This window comes from Agelaius phoeniceus, assembly GCF_051311805.1.
Source record: "Agelaius phoeniceus isolate bAgePho1 chromosome W unlocalized genomic scaffold, bAgePho1.hap1 SUPER_W_unloc_2, whole genome shotgun sequence".
Taxonomy (NCBI): Eukaryota; Metazoa; Chordata; class Aves; order Passeriformes; family Icteridae; genus Agelaius; species Agelaius phoeniceus.
Genome location: NW_027509867.1, coordinates 5031935 through 5048336, shown reverse-complemented (window position 1 = coordinate 5048336; position 16402 = coordinate 5031935). Strand labels below are relative to the sequence as shown.

The 16402-nt window shown below is 52.4% G+C and overlaps 1 pseudogene; it reads left to right on the top strand.

The window, feature by feature from the left end:
* The first annotated feature begins 8702 nt into the window (after positions 1 to 8702).
* On the top strand, positions 8703 to 9635 carry LOC143692676 (olfactory receptor 14I1-like; annotated as a pseudogene).
* The last annotated feature ends 6767 nt before the right edge of the window (positions 9636 to 16402 follow it).

Sequence of the window (16402 nt, the reverse complement as noted above, 5' to 3'; positions counted from 1 at the left end):
TGGGAAGAGCTTCAAGCAGAGCAGCACCCTGATCAGCCACCAGATGATCCACACTGGGGAATGGCCCTACGAGTGTGGGGAGTGTGGGAAGGGCTTCAGCTGCAGCTCAGAGCTCATCAGGCACCTGCGCATCCACACTGGGGAGAGGCCCTATGAGTGTCTCCAGTGTGGGAAGAGCTTCACCAGCAGCTCTTACTTGACAGGACACCAATGGAGGCACCGGTAAGAGAAGCCCTGCAAATGCCCCAAATGCATGGAAGAGCTTCATGCACCGCTCCATCTTCATTCCTCATTGGAGACCCCATGTTGGGAAGAGCCCTGGGGATCCATTTTCCCTGTGATCCTTGCTGGGAACACACCTGTACCTTTTGTTGCCCCTGCCAATGACATGATGTGGGATTGGAGAACATGAGGATCTGGCCATGGCCCTGTCATTACATTCACTCCCACCTCAGGTCATTGCCAGGGGCAGGAAAGGGACTCTCTCTTTCCCTCTCTGAGGAGAAGGGTGTCCTTTCCAGACAGGAGGAAATACATTGCCAGGAAGAGCCAGTTGTTGATGTTGATGTTTTCCCTGTAAATAGTTTTACTTATCCCTTCTGTTATCAATATTGTTTCTGTTCCTGTTTGTTCCTTATCTGGTTGCTGTTCCCAATAAATTGTTCTTATCCCAGCCCGGGATCTTTGCCTTTTGTGCTTTCCATGGGAGGCGGGAGGGCAGCGAGGGCAGCACGGTTTTAGCGGGAGCAGGAAATTGGGGAATCCAATTCCTGAAGCCCGGCCCGTGGAAAGCGAGCATCCCAGCTGGTGCCAGCCCTGGTGGCCATGGCAGCAGCCTTGGGAGCGGGTCCCTGGCTGGGGCTGTGGGAACCTCTTCCCTCTGGGGCCCAGGGACAGGAGTGGAGGGAGCGGCTGCAGCTGAGTCGGGGCAGGCTCAGCTTGGATGTCAGGAAAAGGTTTTTGCCCAGAGGCTGCTGGGGCCCTGGCCAGGCTCCCCAGGGCAGGGTCCCAGCTCCAGGGCTCTCTGAGCTGCAGCAGCGTTTGGCCAGCACTGCCAGGCCCAGGCTGGCATTGTTGGGGTGTCCTGTGCAGGGCCAGCAGTTGGACTGGAGGATCCTGATGGGTCCCTCCCAGCTCAGCCAATTCTGTGCTTCTGGGATCCCATCAGCCTGGGGATGGGGGGGCTGCCAATGGTTGCCATGGCAACGGGCTCTGGCTGCAGGCCTGAGCTGGTGTCCATGGCAACCACCCCTGGCATGGGGTCTCCATGGAGCTGCCAAAGGACTGACCATAGCAACAGGGGGATGGTTGCCATGGAAACTGATCACAGCAACAGGGGGCTGGTGATGGTTGCCATGGAAACTGGCCATAGCAACAGGGGGCTGGAGATGGTGAATTAAGAGTTTAAAGAAACTGCAAGTGTTAAAATCTAGAGGAAGGTTAATATAGTCAAGGGAGACAGTATTGTGAGAGAAGTAGAAATAATAAGGGATAGTTAATTATTAGCAGATAAAGTAGTTATGTCCAGGGCAATATATCTGCCTGTCAGAAATCACCTGCCTGTCTTTACTACGTTTAAAGAAGCAGGGTGGGATGTGGATTGAATTGTGGAAGAGGACTGTGGCCTGCACCTGGGCCCTGAAACTTGAGCTGTAGCCATGGGGTTGGAAAGCCTGCCAACAAGTCATAAGTAAAGAGGTCAAATTGAGGAAGACATCTTTGCCTTCATCAGAAGGAGACCACTCCCATTTTAAAACCTCCTGACCCATTTGAAGTGAAAGACTGCACAAGCGTGAAGGAACTTTGGACTCAATTAGAATACTTTTTAATATGAAGTGGGGATAGGCAGGGTTAGGTAATGAATATGTATTAGGCACTTTGGAAATTATATGAATATATAAGACTTTTTCAGATAAATAGAGAGCAAGAGCCTGTAATTCTTTGCACATGCCTTTGGGAGATTACTCTGCTTGTGTCTGGCACTGTCAATAAGCACACCACTTTCTAACTTTAACTGCTTGGGGAGTTCTATTCCACACCTCATTTGATGACCGTGGCAGGACACTTCTCTGCCCCAGCGAGAGCAGCCAGGCTGAGCGCGTCTCTGGGCACCCCCAGGACATTCCTTTCCTGGAGGGACCTACACTCTCGGCTGTTCATTGCAGGGACAGACAAGAACTGCTGGGACTGCGGATAATGGGTACGTTTAAATCTGTGTAAAGTAACCCACAAGCCGTACGTAGGGGAAGGGCTGTTGGTAAGCCACACAGAGACATCCTGCACACAACGTGAGCCTGTACAGTTTCCCTTTGGGTTTGTTGCCGGCAGAAGGATTTTCTGTGTTGATAAGGACCCACTAGCAATTCTGGGTGAATTGAGCAAATTCTGGCTTATTGCTGCTATTTCATTGTGTGCTGTTATTTTGATTGTGTTTTGATTTTGATGTGTTTGTGTGAGCTGATTGGTGAGGTGAATGTGGGTGAATGCTAAGGTGCTGTATGCTGTGTGTTGAGAGGAGGTGAACACTTTATCCCTTGAAAAAGAGATACCCCTCCCCAGTGATTCTGTGTGTGGACTTTTTAGTTGCAGGGGATGGTATTTCCTTTAGCACCTGGTGGTTGGGTTTAACTGGTCCCTGCCAATGTTTTGTGTTTGGGTTTCACCAATGCCCTGCCTCTGGAACTTGAGAGGCAAGGGTCGGATGCTGTAACACGGTGTCTTTGTGGTCCCTTTTTGCGGGGTTGTGAAGTCGTAATGCCTTTATTTTCTTGGGTTTATTTAGTGTGGTTTGGGGTTTTGATGGTTAGTGTGTATTTTTAGTACAATACTGCCATACTGCCATCTTGTGTCAAAAGTTATAATGGCAAAAACCTGGTAATTTTTGCTTTGTGCAGCTGTGATTGTTGGCTATAGCTGTGTGTTGTTGGATGTCTTGTGGTGGCAGTTGAAGCTTGAGCCCGGGTTGAAATGGTTCAGCCCTTTAGGCCACCCCTTTTAGATGTCTTTAGCTTGAACTGGTGTTTGTGGGTTGTTAGAGCTGTAACAGGGACAGCTTGTTGTATGAGAATAGTGGGGTGAGTTGACTCCTGGGATTTGAGCTATGGAAAGGGTTGCCAAGAACTATCAGAGTGATCTGATAGGCACTGCTAAATGATTAAAATATATGATGAAACAACACAACCCAGATTGGACTGACATTCAATTCCTGTTGGATGCTTTTACTGAGATGGAAAAGCAGTTAATTTTGAAAATTAACAGGAACTTCGTGGAAGACACTTGTAGACCAGCTGAACTTGATGCTAAGGAATTTTTCCCCCTTTGAAATCCATGATGGGATTGAACTAAACCAGAAGATTTTTCCAAACTGGAGGATTATCAGGAGATTATAATAAAGGGAATGGAAAGGTCAATCCCTAAAACCATAAACTGGGCTACCCTATATGCAGTGAGACAAGGCCCTTCTGAAAGTCCTGAATTTTTAGACCACTTGTGGGAGGCAATGCATCATCATGCAGCTTTAGATCCTGATTCCTAGGATGGGATACAACAGTTAGTAAATTTGGCTTTGGGAAACAGGAGACATTAGGTGTAAGGTGTAGAAGATTTGGGGGCCTATGGGGTGAAATTTAGAAGCCTTATTAGAAGAGGCATGGAGGGGTTTTAGCAGTTGAGAGGAAGGATACAAACAAGGGATGAGAAAATTAGTAGCAGTAGAAAGAGAAGAGGAAAAAGAGAGATGGCATATTCAAATGACTTCCACAGGAGGTCATCAGCAATGGAATTATAGGGCATGGATGGATGGCTGGTCCAAAAGGGAATGAAGCTCATGTTCTGCAAGTCAAGGCATTTTCAGAGATGGCACCACAGAAATAGACTGTGGGATCTTGGCTCCGAAATGGTCATTAGTATTGTTGATGCATTCAGTCTTTAAGCTGTTACAGTGCAACAAGGTCACTGAACTATTATCTTTGTTATATGCATGTAACAGTGTCTAAAGTTGGACCCTTGGCTGAAATATCAATCCTGACATAAGTTTAGACAAAAAGTCCCCGTATTCAGTGGGACAGAAGAGGAAGAACTCCTTAAAATAGGAGCCAAGATAGATAACAAAGGGAAGTGGAGATTAGCAGATGGGAGGCAAATGCTGAATAAACCCCTTGCCAGGAAAATGCTAGAAGGCATACATGGGACAACACATTGGGGTACACAAGCGCTAAGTGGTCAATTTCTGAAGGATTTGGGATGCAAAGGAATTTTCAGAATAGCTAAGAAGTAACTGAACAGTGTGTGATATGTCAACAAGTGAATAAGAAAATCATGAGGCAAACACCCAGGGGAGGGCGAGAACTGGCCTTAAGGCCCTTCCAAAACATCCAAGTAGACTTTACTGAGCTTCCCCAGGTACAACAGTGGAAGTTTTTGCCGGTGATAGTAGATCACGTGACTCATTGGGTAGAGGTGGTACCCACTGTGAAAGCCAATGCCAATGTTGTGAGTAAAACACTTGTAGAATCAATCATTCCCCCATATGGGATGGCAAACAGGATTGATTCAGACTGGGGAACTCATTTCACATCAAAGATATTGCAGAAAGTTTTTCAGGCCCTGGCAGTAAAATGGGAATTACACATTCCATGGCATCCACAGAGTTCTGGTCAGGTTGAGAGAATGAATCAAACTCTTAAAAGAGCTCTAGTTAAGCTAATGAGTGAAACCCAAATGTCATGGATAAAATGTCTCCCTTTGGCCTTATCAAGAATTAGAACCCAACCCCAGTCAGATCTGGGGCTGTCACCCTATGAAATGATGTTTGGGTTTCCCTTCCTGACCTCACCCCAGAAGGCTGCCACCTATGAGGAAGGGGAAGCCAATGCCAAGAAATAAGTGATGTCTATAGCACAAACCTTAGAGGGGCTAAGACATAAAGGGGCAGTTCCTCAAACTACCACCCTGGATTTCAGAATCCATAATATTAATCCTGGGGATTGGGTGATGATTAAGCCATGGAGAGATCAGCCTCTAACTCTTCAGTGGGAAGGTCCCTTTCAGGTACTGCTCACCACCGAATCGGCCGTGCGAGCTGCAGAGCGGGGATGGACTCAAGGCAACAGAGTCAAAGGCCCAGGAGAAGAACCCAAAGAGTGGACTGTAACATCCAGGCTGGGTGAAACAAGATTGACTCTCAAGCAGAGACTGAGAGACAACCAGTAAAACACCAAGACACCCAAAAAGTAGAGTCCACCTTCCACCAGCCAGCTCGAGAACTGTCTTCCTGTTTTCATGGGTGAGAATTACCAGCATCTGTTGAAGAGAAGTACACAAGGGACTGTAAAAGGTAATGGGACAGCTTCTTCAAGAAAATAAGACAAAGGAAGGAGGGCAAGGCTGGGTTGGCCCCTTTGTTTGCTACCAAGAAGGCTCCATAGCCCTGCTGTGGGCAGCAACCCCGTGGGCATGGTAAGGTAGGGACAAAAGGCCAGACCAGACCTCTGTAATTCCTCAGTTGTCTTTTAATACAACAGGGACTGGAGGGCAGGACCGAGTTGGCCTCTGTACTCACCCCTAAGATACACCAACTATGGGTAGCAGCCACACAGGCACAGTAGATGGGAGTCAAAGCCACACTGGACCTCTGGGATGCCCTTTTGTCCATTCCTAATGAGTGTGTCTAAGGAAAACCTGAGATTTTTTCTCCTGTTCCCACTGTTCTTGCCCCCATCAACAGATGCTGGTATGACTCATTCAAAAGAGAGAGAAAATTTTTCACTCAATTGTTTGAACAAAATTACTTAGAGAAAAAGAAGAGGGGGTTTGTTATAGATGAGTAATCTTTGGGTTGACTCTCACAATTAAGGTGTGAATATAAGATATATGTTAAGAGAAGTTTTGTAGATGTACAGTTATCCTTCCCCTCCCCCTTGCATTGCTATCACAGGATGGCCTCAGTAGCTGGGGCATTTGGGAGGGTTGGCTTGTTCCTATGGCAGCACCTGACCTCCAATCAAGGTGTGAGACAGTGATCTCCACCACTGGACAGTGAAGAAGGAGTCGATTGACAAGACTTTGGGAGGGGCTGGAGGTGTAAAAGACAGAGCATCCATTTTGTAGATGAGCATGTGGTGACTGAATCCCTTGCTCCTGGTGCTGTATTCTTTTCTTTATTCAGTCTTCTGTTGTATTTTGATAAGGTCTTAATAAACCATTTAAATTTTTGAAAGTAATAATAATTTCTCACATGGAGGTGGGGAATGTGAGGCAAAGTTGTCCACATTGGGTCAGCTCCCAAGGTACAACTTCTCTGACCTGCCAGACCTCCTTAGGAGAGACCCTGGCTCAATATCAATCACTGAATGCTCCAATCAGCTCCTCTCTAAAGAGAACAGTAATAAAATACACTCTTTAAATAGGATTACATATTTCTTAGAAGCACTTTGAAATATTTCTCCATAACTGTAAAAGGAAATATTCCCAATGAACTGAACTAGACCAGAGGGAAATCAAGGCAGAGCCATGGTTTGTCAGGACTTGCTTGATCCTAATGAGCCCTGTGGTGCATTTGGAGCTGAGCCCTTGAACCTCAGGGCCTGAGAGGAGATTGCACAAACCTTTCCAGGAGTCAAAGTCAGAGAAAAATCCCAAAGTGTCTCAAAGCATGAATGGGTCTCAGTGAGGTCCATCCCCAACATAGGCTCATCATGGACTCTTTGGAGGAGACAATTGGAGGACAGGATAGCACAAAAACCTCTCAGAGACTCAGTGTGGGAAGGAAATTCCAAACTACCTTAAAAAATTTGAGAAGCTCAAAGCATTACTGAGCCCCACTGAGTGTCAGTACAAAGCTCTCAAGGGACTCGTTAAAGCAGATAATTGGGGCCATGATTGCACAAACCTCTCACAGAATTTGTATCAAAAGGGAAAAACCAAGTACCTTAAAATAACTGGAGTACCCTGAAGTATTAATGAGCCCCACTGAGTGTTGTTACTGACAAAGCCTCTCCAGGGACTAATTACAGCAGATAATTGGAGGCCATGATTGCACAAAGCTCTCAGAGACTCCAAGGCAAAAGCCAAAGCCAAAGTCCTTTGAAAAACCTGCAGTCCCTGCAGGGAGCATGAAGGAGCCCCCAGGGCCATTGCTGAGCAAGGCTCCCCAGGGACTCCTTGCAGCAGATCCTTGAGGCCACTGGGATGTGGGCTAGGGGGGGATGCTGAGGGCAGCACAAGGGGCTGCCAGTGCCCAGCCTGGCTGGGGCTGTGCCAGGAGGCCCCAGGGCCTCAGGACAAGGTGTCTCCTCCCAGCCCTTGCTGGCACAGACCCTGCTGTGCCCCAGGGCACCAAGACTTGGCTTCTCTTTGTCCCCACCTGTCATCACTGCCTGCAGTTCTCTGCTCTGCCTGGGGCCTGGGGACACTTGCTCAGTCGTGTCCCTCAGTGGGACCCATTAAAAGTCCAAGAAAGTTTGGAGTTGGATTCTGCCTTGGAGTTCTGGAGAGGTTTCTTCAGCTGCCTCTCAGGGACTGATGTTCAGGGCCTGAGCACAAAGGCCCAGAGGCTGATTAAAGTCCTTGTGCTGTGTCTGTGCTGCTGAGCTGGGCTGGGCTCCTGGCACAGAGGCAGCTCCTGGTCACCAAGAAGAGCTTCAAAAGCACATTTCTCTGGATGAGCAGCTCTTGTGCCAGCCCAGCAGGGCTGGGGCACTGCCTGCAGCCAGCCCGGGCACAGCCCAGAGGCACAGAGAGCTTCAATCAGTCAGGGCTGGGAAGGGGCTGAGAAGTGCCTGGGGCACAATCACTGCCAGCCCTTGGCACAGGAACCTCTGGCTGCAGGACAATGCAGCTGCAGCTCCTGGAGCCATCTCCTCAAGCTGGAACATGCCAATGCCTGCAGAGCCTGTGAGTACATTCTCTGCTTGTCTCTTGTGCAGAGCAGCCAGGGGTGCCCAGGGCTGTCCTGCAGAGCAGGGTCCTGCAGCCCAGGGCGCTGTGCTGGGGCAGGGACTCTGCTGCCTGCCAGGGACAGCTCTCAGCCAGCCCTGGCAGCTGCTCCCAGCACTGGGGGACAAGATCTGGCTGGGAGGAGACAGCTGGTGAGGCTTGGGAGTGTTCTCCTTGTGTGGGGAGGATGCAGCATTGTTCAGGACTGCTCCCAGCATGGCACTGAACTGCAGAATTTAGATTATATAGGGAGCACAGCAAGGAAGGAGCTGCATAAAAGGGGAAATCCTGCTTTTCATTCTACTTCTCTGTGTTGCCTGGACGGGAAATTGTACATAGATATTCATCCCTCAGGTAAGGCTGAGAAAAGATAATAAATTATCTGAGATCTGAATAAACCATGCAGTGAAAGAAATCAGTCCTTTGAGGCAGCATCAGTGTCGCTTTTCCAGCCTCCTCAGGGTTCCTCTGACATTGCCATCAGAGCCTGCAGAGCCAGAGCTGCCCCTGGGCAGTGCCTGAGCTGGGAGGGCTCTGCAGGGCAGAGCTGAGCCCCCAGGGCTGGGCTGGGCTCTGGCAGCACTGGCAGGGCCCAGCCCTGGGCACAGGGAAGCAGCTGCTGGCAGGGACAGCTCCAGGCAGCAGAGCCCTGGGCAGGCAGTGGGGGGAAATTGCCCCCAGGCTGTGCTGGGATACTTCAAGTCCTCTCCAAACTCAACTATTCCATGATTACCTTTTTTACAGATCCCTATGTGCAGCCCCAGCAAATGTCCAACAGCAGCTCCATCAGGCACTTCCTGCTGCTGGCATTGGCAGACACGCGGCAGCTGCAGCTCCTGCACTTCTGCCTCTTGCTGGGCATCTCCCTGGCTGCCCTCCTGGGCAATGGCCTCATCATCAGCGCCGTAGCCTGCGGCCACCACCTGCACACGCCCATGTTCTTCTTCCTGCTCAACCTGGCCCTTGCTGACCTGGGCTTCATCTGCACCACTGTCCCCAAAGCCATGCACAATTCCCTCTGGGACACCAGCAACATCTCCTACACTGCATGTGCTGCACAGCTCTTTTTCTTTCTGTTCTTCATCTCAGCAGAATTTTCCCTGCTGACCATCATGTGCTACGACCGCTACGTGTCCATCTGCAAACCCCTGCACTACGGGACCCTCCTGGGCAGCAGAGCTTGTGCCCACATGGCAGCAGCTGCCTGGGCCAGTGCCTTTCTCTATTCACTGCTGCACACGGCCAATACATTTTCCCTGCCCCTGTGCCATGGCAATACCCTGGGCCAGTTCTTCTGTGAAATCCCACAGATCCTCAAGCTCTCATGCTCCAAATCCTATCTCAGGGAAATCAGGCTTATGGCTGTAAGTGTGTGTTTAGGACTCGGATGTTTTGTGTTCATTGTTTTCTCCTATGTGCAGATCTTCAGGGCTGTGCTGAGGATCCCCTCTGAGCAGTGACGGCACAAAGCCTTTTCCACCTGCCTCCCTCACCTGGCCGTGCTCTCTCTGTTTGTCAGCACTGCTGTATTTGCTCACTTGAAGCCCCCCTCCATGTCCTCCCCATCCCTGGATCTGGCCCTGCCAGTTCTGTACTCAGTGGTGCCTCCAGCCCTGAACCCCCTCATCTACAGCCTGAGAAACCAGGAGCTCAAGGCTGCAGTGTGGAGACTGATGACTGGATGGTTTCAGAAATATTAAACTGCTGGCCAATTTCTAAAAATCACTTGTAATAAAAGTCATCTTTAATACTTCTTTTTGGTTTTCCAGTGGAGATTTTTTTTCTTTGATTTAGTTTTTTCAATATTGTTCACAAATAAAGGTCATTGTTTGTGCCATTTCTTGTTTTGATTCTCTCCCCATTCCCTTGGCCACAGATTGTGTCAGTGAGGGGCTGAACTCTTGGTGGCTTTAAAGGAACTAAAGGATCTCCCAGCAGAGTTTTCTGCAGAGATGCCCTTTTGTTGCCTTCTCTGGAGCTGCAGCAGCAATGTCTGTGTGCAGAGCTGGGGCAGATCAGTGCTGGCCCAGCAGCGGTGCCCAGCAGCAGCAGCAGCAGCAGCACTTGGTGTTGCCAGTGCTGCTGCCGTGGCCCTGCCCCGCTGCCCTGGTGGCCCTGGTGTTGCTGCAGGGCCTGAGTGCTCTCGGGGCCGGGCACAGCCCTGGGGGTGGCAGTGCCGGGGCTGCAGCAGGGCCAGGCCATGGGCACTGCTGGGGCAGCGCTGACGCCTCAGGCCAGGCCCTGGGGGCTCCAGGCTCCTTGCCCAGGCTCTCTCAAGAACACGGCCAGGCCAATGCTCAGCACAGAAACCCCCGTCAGCAGCCCCAGGCTGGCCGTGGGCAGGCTGGGGGCAAACAGCATGGCTGGGGCTCTGCAAGGGCCCTGGGGCAGACGGGAAGGAGCAGCAGAGCAGGGGCTGATCCATGCCCAGTGCGCTGCACAGCCCAGGGCAGCGTCCCAGAGCGTCCTCATGCAGCTGCCAACAACATCCCCCCTCTGCAGCCCTGGCCTCTCCCCCAGCTCACACAGGTGCCCCATCCTTGCAGGCACAGACACGGCAGCACTGCCTCAGCAGCCCCTGTTTGCATTGCACACAGCAGGGCCAGCACCCCCATGCTGTTGCTGTGGGGACATGAACCTGAGGGAGCACAAATGCCATCAGCCCCTGGGGCCAGCAAGGCCTGGGGGACACCAGGGAAACCACTCAGCTTTGTCCTGGCCTCTGCACTCAGCCAGAAAGTTTGTTCCCATCAGCTGGGAGTTTCCTGTGCCACTGCAGACGCTGTTGCTCAGAGCCAGGGCTGCCTGGCAGCCACCCCCAAACTGCCCTGAGCATGCCCTCTTCTTCCCCTTTGCTTTCTCTACTCTTTCTGCTACAAATTTCTTCCTCTTGCCCACCCCTTTTCCCTCCCCTGCAAACAGCCCATCCCTGTTTGCCCTTTCCTCTCTGGCCCCACTCCCCATTGCAGTTCCTTACTTGGCCCCATGGGAACGTCCCTTGGGCAGCAGGATCATCCTACAAGTGCTGCAGGAATTGTCTGCAGGCTCCTGGAGTGCCTGGTGCTGCTCCCTTGCCAGAGGCACCCCAGGCCAGGGGGGCACATCTGGGCTGCTGTGTCTGGCTCTGGGGCTCCCTGTTCTGGGCAATGAGGAGGAGCTGCAGAGGCTCTGCAGGACTGACAGGATGGGCTTTGGGGCTGCCAGGAGAAGCTGAGGGACCTGGGCTGCTGGAGCTCCTGAAGAGGAGGCCCAGGGCTCATCCTGCAACTGCTCCAAGGGTGGTTTCAGAGAATCCCAGAATCAGCAATGCTGGAAAAGACCTTGGAGAGCATCAAGTCCAACCTGTGCTCTGACACTGCCTTTTGTCCCCTGAGCCTCCTCTTCTCCAGGATAAACAACCCCAGCTCCCTCTGCTGCTCCTCATAAGAGTTGAGCTCCAGACACCTCCCCAGCCTTGTTGCCCTTCTCTGGACACGCTCCAGCCTCTTCATGTCCTTCCTAAATTGAGTGGTCCAAAACTGAACACAGCACTCGAGGTGCTGCCAAAGCAGTGCCCGCACAGTGGAAGAATCCCTCTCCTGCTCCTGCTGGCCACACCAGTCCTGATCCAGGCCAGGAGCCATTGGCCTTCTTGGCCACCTGGGCACACTGCTGCCTCATGTCCAGCCTGCTGTCCATCAGTCCCTGCAGGTCCCTTTCTGCCTGGCTGCTCTCCAGCCACTCTGTCCCCAGCCTGTAGAGCTGCAGGGGTTGTTGTGGCCAAAGTGCAGGACCCGGCACTTGGACTTGTTAAACTTCACCTTGTTGGATATGGGCCCTGGATCCAGCCTGTCCAGGGCCCTGTGCAGAGCCCTCCTACCCTCCAGCAGATCCACACTCCCAGACAACTTGGTGTCACCATGGTTCCAGGAGGCTCCTGAGTGTTCCAATGGTCTCCATGATTCCATGAGGCCTCCCAGTGTCACAATGCCCCTTTGGTTCCATGGGACCCCTTGGTGTCACAAAGTCTCTTGGATCCTTGGGCCCTGCAGTGTCACAATTGCACCGTGGTCCCCCAAGGCCCTGCAGTGTCACAATGGATCCTTGGTTCCATGAGGTCTGGCAGTGCAGCAATGCTCTCCTTGGTTCCACTGTGTCACCATGGCCTCTTGGTCCCAAGGGCCACCACAATGTCAAACATGTTTCCTTCATTCCAGGAGTCCCTGAGGAGCAGCCCTGGCCCCTTGGTTCCATTGGGCCCTGCAGTGTCACAATGGCCCCATCATGACACCAGGTCCTGCTCTGTCTCAATGCTCTGCATGGTTCCACAAGGCCCTGCAGGGTCACAGTTGCACTCTGTGGTTCCATGGGGCCTTAGAGTGCCACAATGAATTCCTTGGTGCTGCTGTGTCACAATGGAGCCCTGGTGACATAAGTTCCTGCAGTGTCACCAGGGACCCTTGGTTCCGTGGGGCACCACAATGTCACAATTGTTCCCTCAGTTCCCAGAGTCCTTTCAATGCAGCAATGGCCCCTTGATTCCATTGTCCCCAGGCTCTCCCAAGGGTCTCCTTGGTTCCACAGTGGCACAATAGTGCCGTGGTTCCACAAAGCCCTGTAGGGTCACAGTGGCCTCTGTGGTTCCAGCAGGACCCAGACTGTCACCATGGACTCCTTGCTTCCATCCAGCCCCACAGTGTCACCGTGGCCCCTTGGCTCTGTGCTGCCATGTCATACACAGTGTCACCATGGTCCTCATGGTGCCACCAGGCCCCGCAGTGTCACAATGGCCCCTTGCTTCCCCAGGGCCCTGCAGTGTCACAATCATCAGAGAATCAACTGGGCTGGAAAAGACCTTGGAGAGCATCAAGTCCAACCTGGGACCCAACACCACCTTGTCACCCAGACCATGGCAATCAGTCTTTTCTTAAAAACCTCCAGGGACGGTGACTCACCTTTCTACCCTCGCAACCCATTCCAACGCCCTACCACCCTTTGTGTGGAGAATATTTTCTAATGTCCAGTCTAAAAATCCCCTGGTGCAGCTGAAGGCTGTGTCCTCTTGTCCTGTCACTGTTCCCTGGGAAAAGAGCCTGACCCCACCTGGCAGCACCCTCGTGTCAGGGAGTTGTGGAGAATGATGAGGCCTCCCCTGAGCCTCCTCTTATCCAGGATAAAAAACCCCAGCTCCCTCAGCCACTGCTCCTCACAAGACTTTCTTCCAGACCCATGACCAGCCTTGTTTCCCTTCTCTGGACACACTCCAGCCCCTCCATGTCCTTCCTAAATTAGGGGCCCAGAACTGGACACAGCACTCGAGGTGCTGCCCAAGCAGTGCTGAGCACAGGGGAAGAATCACTGCCCTTCTCCTGCTCTCCTGCTGGCCACACCATTCCTGATCCATAGGAGTGCCAGGGGTTGCATGAGGGAAATGGTTGGGAGGGGGTGGGGACAAAGTCTGATTGATTGTCAGACATGAAGGGTCTTGATTTTCATATCTGTTCAAACTGCATTAAAAGCTGCTGGAGATCAATATCAATTGGAAATTGCTGAGATCAATCTATAATCTATCAATCTAAAACTTAAGAGAACAAAACTGTACTCTCAGCATTGTTTTGTACTATTGTATATTCACTTTGAGTACACTTCTGTCATCTAATTAACCACATTAAGAACTGAAAACTTGAAATATTCCCCAGGGCCTTTTCTTGATCAGGTATTCTGAACAAATATTTATGACCTCTTCTCACTGAATTCCTGAACGGAAGAGCTCAAGAAAGAAGAAGTCTCCAGAGCAGTAAAATTGATCAGCAACCTCCAAGTGGCTGAGGATCCATCCCCATGGGAGCAGCAATGAACAGAAATGGGCACAGCTTTGTGGCTGCTGCCCCAGCTTTGGCATGGGCCCTGGGCCTGGAGCAGGAGCAGCTCTTGAGGGCCCCAAGGCCGGGGCTCTGGTGCTACCCCGGGCAGATGGGATGGCAGCAGGGGCTGCAGAGCTCTCAGCACCTCAGGCCGAGGGGAGCAGGGCAGCCAGGGAGCCTCCTTTGGCCTTGGCCAAGCACCTTCCCCCATGGCTGGGGCTGAGTCCTGTGGCAGCTGCAGCTGCTGCTGTGGCCTTGGCAGGGGCTGAGGCCGTGGGGCCAGTGGCCAGAGCAGCCTGGCCTGAGCAGAGCTGTGGGGCCAGAGCCGGCTGGGCTGGGCTGGGCTCAGAGAGGCCCTTGGTGCTGCCCAGAGCTCAGGGCAGCTGGCAGAGCTTGCAGGGAGCTGGGCTGGGCTCCGAGAGCCGGCCCAGAAACCATCAGTGTCCATCTCAGCCTGGCTGAGCGTGCAGGGGCAGGACTCAGGCCAGGCCTTGTGGGGCAGAGCCAGCGCCTGTGCAAGGCATTGCAAACAGGCAAGTGGGCCAGAGAGGAGGCTGCTCTGTGCCCTTGGTGGCATGGACGGAGCAGGGAGGGGGCCCAGGACATTTGTCAGCGCCAGCCTCTGTGCCCATGTGTTGGCAGCCCTGGCTGCTGAGCCCAGCTTTGGCCTGGGCTGAGTTTGGCTGTGGCCCAGCTCCATCCTCCTGCGGGGCTCAGGGCCTGTTCCCGGCCATGGCCAGCCCTGGCTGCCTCTCTGCTGGCCCAGAGGCCGGCAGAGCCCGAGGCAGGGCTGTCTGTGCAGCCCCACAGGTGCCACGGGCTCTGCAGGAGCTGGCAGAGGCTGCCCAGCAGGGAGGCCATGGGGCACAGAGCCCCAAGGCTGCTGTGGGCACCACGGCACAGGGGCCGTTCCCAGCCGCAATGCTCCTGGCCTGGGCTGGGCCTGCACAGGGGCTGGGCCACCATGGCTGGGCCAGCACAGGGCCACAAAGGGGCCACGCAGCCGCTCACGGGGCTGACAGCAAGGCCAGGCACACACAAGCAATTGCTGAGCATGGCCTGCGCTGCCCAGGCCTGACTGTGCCAAAGGCAGAGCTCAGCTGCCCTTGCGGGCTGCAGCAACATTCCAGAGCCCAAAGAGCCTCCATGGCTGGGCTGGAGACCAAGGCTGCAGCAGGGAAATGCAGGGCTGCTGCAGGATGGGGAGGCCATTGAATTCCAGCACACACCTCAGCTCTCTGATGATCCCAGCACCATGCTGGGCCCTGTTTCAGACTGGAGCAGAGCAGATGTTGATGGGACAGGAGCCCTGCGGGGCTGTCAAGGACCTGCAGCTTGCAAGGTGCTCTGCTCTCTCTCAGGTGCTCTGGGAGAGATCCAATCCCAGCTGGGCACCTCAGGGCACAAGTGGCACTGCCTGTCCATGGGCACACAAATGATTTCTACCTGCAAAGGGTCACAGGTTTTAATACTTGTAAATTTTATAATATGCAAGCACATTTTCATTATCTGGGTCATTTGAGTACTCTTTAGACATGGCAAAATTTTCTCACCAGGAACAGCAATTTCCTGGAAGTATACTGATGTCAGGAGAAGAAATACTGATCTTGCTCTCTGCTTGAGTCTCCAATAATCTGTGTATTATATCATCTCCCTTTTCCTCACAGGTGTTACCTGTGCTGTTTAAATGGCCATCTCTGTGTATGTCTCTTCACTAGACACACTGGATCTTTGTCATTCCCACTGCTTCCAGATTTCTTCCTCCAGATGCTCCCTGGTTATTCAAGTGCCTCTCAACTGACTGGATTCCTGCTTTGAACTTCAGGGAGTTTCCCAATCTTTCTGATATTCAGTAAATATCACCTTAGTCAACATCCTAATTTTTCTTATGTCTTTATCTAAAACTGTTCCAGTACAGAAATCCCTTGAGGATGGGGGACATGTCAGATGCAGCTGGGACATCCCAGAGAGCTGAAGGAAGAGCTTGATGGTTATTACACTGTCCAAATGTTCATCTTGTGTTTGTTGGCAAGAAACCTTTCTGTGCCTCTGAGTGTCACCAGGCCCTGAGCCCAAAGGACACAAACCTGATGAGTTGTGGTTCCCACTGCAGGGGCTGCACTTGGACCTTGGCTCTGCACAGGAGAGCTCTTCATCCCCTTTCTCTCTTTTCCTCCCTCTGGGCATGGAGGGAGCTCCTGACTTCAGCCTGTGACTCGTGTGTGCAAAGAGCAAATCTGGGCAGAATCGGGGCAGGGAGGGTTTGGGGGGGCCTTGGGATCTGTGCTGGGCACAGAAGGTGTTTTCCATTGCTCTGAGACTGTCTGCTGTGCAAAGTGGATTTAATATCCAGCAGAGGAATGACTTTGGCATTTGATGGAGCTGTGCCTTCCCTTGGCTTTGTTGGCTGACAAGAAATGAACATCCCTCTGTGTCTCAGGCAGCTCCTTCTGCAAGGAAAGCAGGTGGGAGTTGGAGCCAAGGAGCTGAAAGCTGCAGGTGCAGCCTGGGCTGGAGGGAGCTCAGATTTGCACAAGGCTGCTCTGAATGCCAGGGCTTGGATGGGGGAAATGGTGGGGTGGGGGTAGGGACAGAGTCTGATCGATTTTCATATCTATTTAACT